Source organism: Erinaceus europaeus, chromosome 13 (genome assembly GCF_950295315.1).
Source record: "Erinaceus europaeus chromosome 13, mEriEur2.1, whole genome shotgun sequence".
Classification (NCBI taxonomy): Eukaryota; Metazoa; Chordata; class Mammalia; order Eulipotyphla; family Erinaceidae; genus Erinaceus; species Erinaceus europaeus.
Window position 1 is genome coordinate 98,778,033 of NC_080174.1, and position 6,048 is coordinate 98,784,080.

The window sequence follows — 6,048 nt, forward strand, 5'->3', positions numbered from 1 at the left end:
AGCACCCATGGGCCCTGGGAGCGGCTGGCATGCTCTGATGGGGGGGGTGATGCTTGTGCCTAGGGGCCAGCACCCATAGACTGTCAGGGGGGCTGAGGGGGGCTGGTTTATCCTTCCTCCAGCTTAGAGTCTGGGCCCCCCGTGTGTATCCTCTGGAATCCTGGGGTCTTGTGAAGAGCGTTGTTCAGTCTTGTCTTTGGTCTCCAGATAGGAAGCGCTGAGGTCCAGAGCAGGGGCGAGGGCGCAGGAGTACACGAGCCTCACCAGATCTCAGGGGTGGGGGTCCCTCCTCACAGGGGAGGGGAGAAGGGTGGCTTGGTGAGCACAGGTCCCATCCGGAGGCAGCCCCTACAGGAAGACAGTCTTCAATGGTCCGCAAGGCCAGATAATTTGGAATTATCCAGAAGGAAACCTTTCTCCTTGCTTGGTTTTTCTCCCTCTGATGTTGCCCACACAGGCGCCTCGCCTCCTGGGAGCCTCCCTTCCTTTATTACTGTTATTATTTTAAAAATATATTTGTTATTGGATAGAGACAGAGAGAAACTGAAAGGGAAGGGGGAGATAGAGAGGGAGAGAGAGACACCTGCAGCTCTACTGCACCACTTAGGAAGCTTCCCCTGCAGGTGGGGACTGGGGCCTGAACCTGGGTCCTTGTGCACTGTAATGCGAGCGCTTAACCCGGTGCGCTACCACCTGCCCCCCCCAAAAGTTTATTTTTAAATTTTATTATTATTATTGTTATTGTTATCAGAACACAGCTCAGCTCTGGCTTATGTTGGTGCAGGGGATTGAACATGAGACTTTGGAGCCTCAGGCAAGACAATGTCTTTAGATAAACATTATGCTATCTACCCCATGCATTATTATTATTATTATTATTATTATTATGACAGAGAAATGGTGAGGGAAGGGGAGAGAGAGGGCACCTGCAGCCCTGCTTCACTTCTCACAAAGCTTCCCCCCTGCATGTGGGGACTGGGGGCTTGAACCTGGGTCCTTGTGCTCTAGCGGGTGCCCCCCTGCCCAGCCCCACAGGGAAAGACATCTTTCTTGTTTGGAAAGATCTGAAGTGAAGCCCTCTGTCTGAGCACCACTCTCCAGAGTAATGGAGGCAGGTTCTCCTGAGCCCTCATGCCTCTGGCCTCACTGCTGGTCCTGGGACGGCCCTGAGCCTCACAGAGCTCCGTCACAACCGTGACTCCAGCTGGTGATAGCAACGGCCTCCCTGTGCCAAGGGCCTCCCTGTGCCAGGCGCTATTTCTTTCCAGCCACGGTTATGCATTGCCCCATCTGACAGGTGAGGAAACAGAGACTCCAGCCGTGGGCGTCACCAGGGCATGCTGGGAGGAGGGAAGGAGGAAGTCAGTACGTGAACGTGAGAGGCCTGATCTCAGGGCCGTCTCTTAATGCCATTGGGTGACCCGGATCATGCCACTAGGTGACCTTCAGCTGAGCCTCCGTTTCCTGAGCTCAAGTCCATGTCTCAGGGTTGCTGTGGGGACCCAGTGTTAGAAAGAGCCTGATTGGAGCCCAGGTGGAGGTGCACCGGGTTAAGTGCAAATAGTAATAAGTGCAAGGACCGCACAAGGACCCGGGTTCGAGCTCCTGGCTTCCCATCTGCGGGGGTGTGTGGGGGGAAGCTCCATGAGTGGTGAAGCAGGTCTGCAAGTGTCTTTCTGTTTCTCCCCTTCTCTGTCTCCCCCTCCTCTCTCAATTTCTCTCTGTCTTGCCCAATGAAAAGGAAAAAATGGCTTCCAGGAGTAGTAGATTAGTGTTGTTGGCATCAAGCCCCAGAAATGACACTGGAGGCAATCAATCAATCAATCAATCAATCAAATAAATAAGAAGGAGCCTGCAGCCCACAGGGGCTTCTGCCTGGCTTCTTCTGGTGGCTCCCCCACCCACACATGGGTGTCCTCAGTCCACGCCCGCTGGGGAGCCAGCCTGCCTGCCCTCCTCCCCTCTTGTGTGCCCAGGGCACTCTCTCTGGGGGCTCCGGGGTTCTGGAGAAGCAGTGAGCCTGCTCCTCTGCTTCTAGCATCCTCAGACCCTGATAAAAATGTGTAGTGAGCAAGCACATTTCTCCTTTCTGTGCCCCCAGCCCCAAAAGCCCGGTCGCACTTAGCCTGGCTCACTCCCCCCAGCCCACTCCGGTTCTGATGTGAACTTGGGGGGTACATCAGCCTCCTCTACGGCTGGGCACCAGATGATGCTCCCATGAACCAGTCAGAGCTCTGGGGAGAGAGTGGGCTTGGCTCCCATGGACACGCCACCTCCCGCCCCGTGGGCACCTGTGGAGAGGGGACCTGAGTCCTGTCCCAGATGGGGGCTGAGCAGGGGCGGCCCCAGGGTCTGCCTCTGCCTGCCTGCCTGCCTGGAGGTGACAGCGGAGCATACTGTCCATCACCCCCAGCCCCACGCCAAGAGCCCAGAGGAATCTGGACAGCAGAGAAGAAAGCAGCCAGCCCTGGCATCGCGCTCTCCATTTTTGTTCTGAACAATGCTGTTTCTGGGCTGACTGCTGAGCAAATATTGCAGGAGGCGGGGCCCAGGGCTGACGCAGGCTGGGAGCTTATCAGAGCTGCAGCCCTAGGGCCCTGCCACCCACAGGCTCTGCCTGGGCTCCAGTGCCCCCACCCCAGTCTAGCCACACAGACGGAAGGAGGTGGCGGGAGGGAGGGCAGTTCTGGCCAACCACACCAGATCTCCCCCTCACCCAACACACACACACACACACACACACACACTCACACACACACACACTCACACACACACTCACACACACACTCACATACACACACTCACACACACACACACACTCACACACACTCACACACAGACACTCACACACACACTCATACACTCACACACAGACACACTCACACACACACTCACTCACACACACACTCACACTCACTCAGTCACACACACACACACTCACAGTACTCTCACACACAGACACACTCACACTCACACACACTCACACAGACATTCACAATACTCACACACTCACACACTCACATACATACTCACACACACACATTCACAGTACTCTCACACACTCACACACAGACATACTCATACACTCACACACAGACACACTCAAACACACACACACTCTCACACACATACACACATACTCACACATAGACACACACACTCTCTCACACACTCACACACAGAGACACACTCACATACACAGACACACACACACACAGACACACAGTCTCACACTCACACACACACACACACACTCTCTTACACACACACACACACTCACACACACTCTCACACACACACTCACACACACTCACACTCACACACACTCACACACTCACACACACACTCACACACTCTCACATTCACACACACACCCACACCCACACTCACACACTCACACATACACCACACCCTCCCTTAGGGAAGCAGAAAGTGTGCCCCACAGCCCCCGTGTGTTCTGCACTGTGGGGGTTCTTTCAGGGCTCAGACGGGGCCTTCTGGAGCCACCCAGGGTGATACTCACCCTCCAGGCTTCAGAGCATCAGAGTTAAGGGGCTGGTTCCTCACTCGATGGCGGTGGAGAAGACAACATTAAGTACCAGCACCGTTTACCGAGTGAGTCCCGCGTGCCAGGCACCCACCGGGTTCCCCATAGGCACCCCTCACTCAGCGTGCCCCACGGCAGGCCTGTGGAGGACCACCGGTCTCCTCTCGTGGCAGAGAAGCTGGGGACCAGAGAGAAACTGATTTCTAGGAGGTCATTCACCCACCCCGGCTGCTTCCCGAGCCCTGGCGGCCTGTGGCCACCTGCCCAGCTTGGGCTGGGACCTCTGGCCAGTCGTAGGTGATAAGAGCAAGATCCAGAGAGGCGGAGGGGACCCATCTGGAGCCAGTGTTCCCAGAGTGCAGCTGTCTTCACAGAGCCCCTGCCGACTGTGTTGGAAGGCCCTGTACCCCTGGGCACAGCCCCTGGGTGACATCATTCAGCGGGTTTTGGGGACCAGAGGGTGTGTCGGAGCAGCACCTGGGATCTGGCCTTCCCCGGCCAGCCTGTCACCAAGTGAGAGCCAGGTCTGGTCACCTGAGGAGAGGAAGCGTCCCCACACGGCAGGCAACCCTCCAGAAGCCCAGGCCGTACAGGTGCCTGGGGACGATGAAGCGGGGGCATGGCCGGCATGAGCCCCCTCTGGCTGGTGGCAGGCCCTGTGAAGACCCCTCATCCGGAGCCTGGGCCTCCAGTGGCAGGGAGAGCCTCGTGCTCTGGAGGTCGGTTTGAGGTTTCCTCCAGCAGCTGGTGGCGGCTGAGTTGGGCTTACTAATTAATTAGCGCTTAAGTGCTTAGCATCCTTTTGCATCGTGTCAAATGAGGATTTGAGTCTTAATTCCCTGTGTAGGTAATGGTGGGAATGTGCTAGGGAGAGCAGTCTGGGCTTAGAGGAGATGCTCGCCCAGCTGCAGCTGCTGAGAGGGTGGAGAATGTCAGCTGTGGGGACGGGGCACCCCCCGGGGAAGGAACCCAGTGGTGTAACCACCCGGGCTGTGAAGGATGCCAGCCTGCCTGGATCCCCAGCCCCACGGCCCGCTCCCAGGTGCCTCTGCATGAACCCTGCATGTCCTCACGTCTCTGTTCGCACAGAGCGGTCTAGGGCAGCGCCTGCCCACGGGATGACGGCAGAGATGAGACGGGCTTGAGAGAATGTCTTCTCACACGTTTGCATGTGCAAAGGCCCGGGTGCGAGCCCCCGCTCCCCACCTGCAGGGAGGACACTTCATGAGCAACGAAACAGGGCTGCAGGTGTCTCTCTTTCTCTCCTCCACTCCCCTCTCAATTTCTCTCCTATCAAATAAAAATAAAAAGCAAAAATAATAAAGGAAAAATTGGGGGCTGACTGTAGGGTTCACACATATCACAAGCAAGGATCCTGGGGTGTTCCCCTGCCCCCCTGCACCCCATCTGCAGGGGAGGACACTTCACAAGCGGTGAAGCAGATCAGCAGGTGTCTCTCTTTCTCTCTCCCTCTCTCCCCTCCCTTCTCAATTTCTCTCTGTTCTGTCAAATAAAATAGAAAGAAAAAAGAAATGGAAAAAATGGGCACCAGGAGTGGTGGACTCTTAGTGCCGACCCGAAGCCCCAGCAATAAAAGAACATGCCTGGCATGTGGCAAACTTGTCTTCACAGGACCTCTCGTCTCTTGTGCACTGACTCTGCTGCTGTGTCTGTCCGTCCAGCAAGAACGCATCAAAGTTCTCCTATCTGCTTGGGCAGAAAGAGGCCTTGGTGCTGGGGGGCCAGGACCCAGCAGGCCTTCCTGCCTCTCTGAGCCAGGAGCTCATCTGTGCAGTGGACACACTCTTTCTTCCTTAAAATGTCTTTTTTTGACATTTTCTTTTTTATTTTAAAAATATTATGTATTTATTTTTATTTTGATAAAAGAGATACGGAGAGAAAGACAGAGAGAAAGACCAGAGCCCTGCTCAGCTCTGGCTGATGGTGGTGCTGGGGGTTGAACCTGGGACCTCAGGGCCTCGGGCAGAAGAGTCTTTTTGCAGAACCCTTGTGCTGTCTCTCCAGCCCTTTGCTTTTTTTCTTTTCTTTTTAAATTTTTTGATATTTATTTATTTATTCCCTTTTGGTGCCCTTGTTGTTTTATTGTTATAGTTATTACTGTTGTTATTGATGTTGTCATTGTTGGATAGGACAGAGAGAAATGGAGAGAGGAGGGGAAGACAGAGAGGGGGAGAGAAAGACAGACACCTGCAGACCTGCTTCACCGCCTGTGAAGCGACTCCCCTGCAGGTGGGGAGCCGGGGGCTCAAACCAGGACCCTTACACAGGTCCCTGCGCTTTGCGCCACCTGCTCTTAACCCGCTGCGCCACCGCCCGCCTGCCTGCTTTTTTGTTTTATTGCCACCAGGGTTTTTGCTGGGTCTCGCTCTCTACAGGATGGATCTACCACTCCCGGTGGCCATTTTTTCCCTGATATTTTCTTTTTCACTTGATAGGACAGAGAGAAGTTGAGAGAGTGAAGGGACATAGAAAAGGAGAGA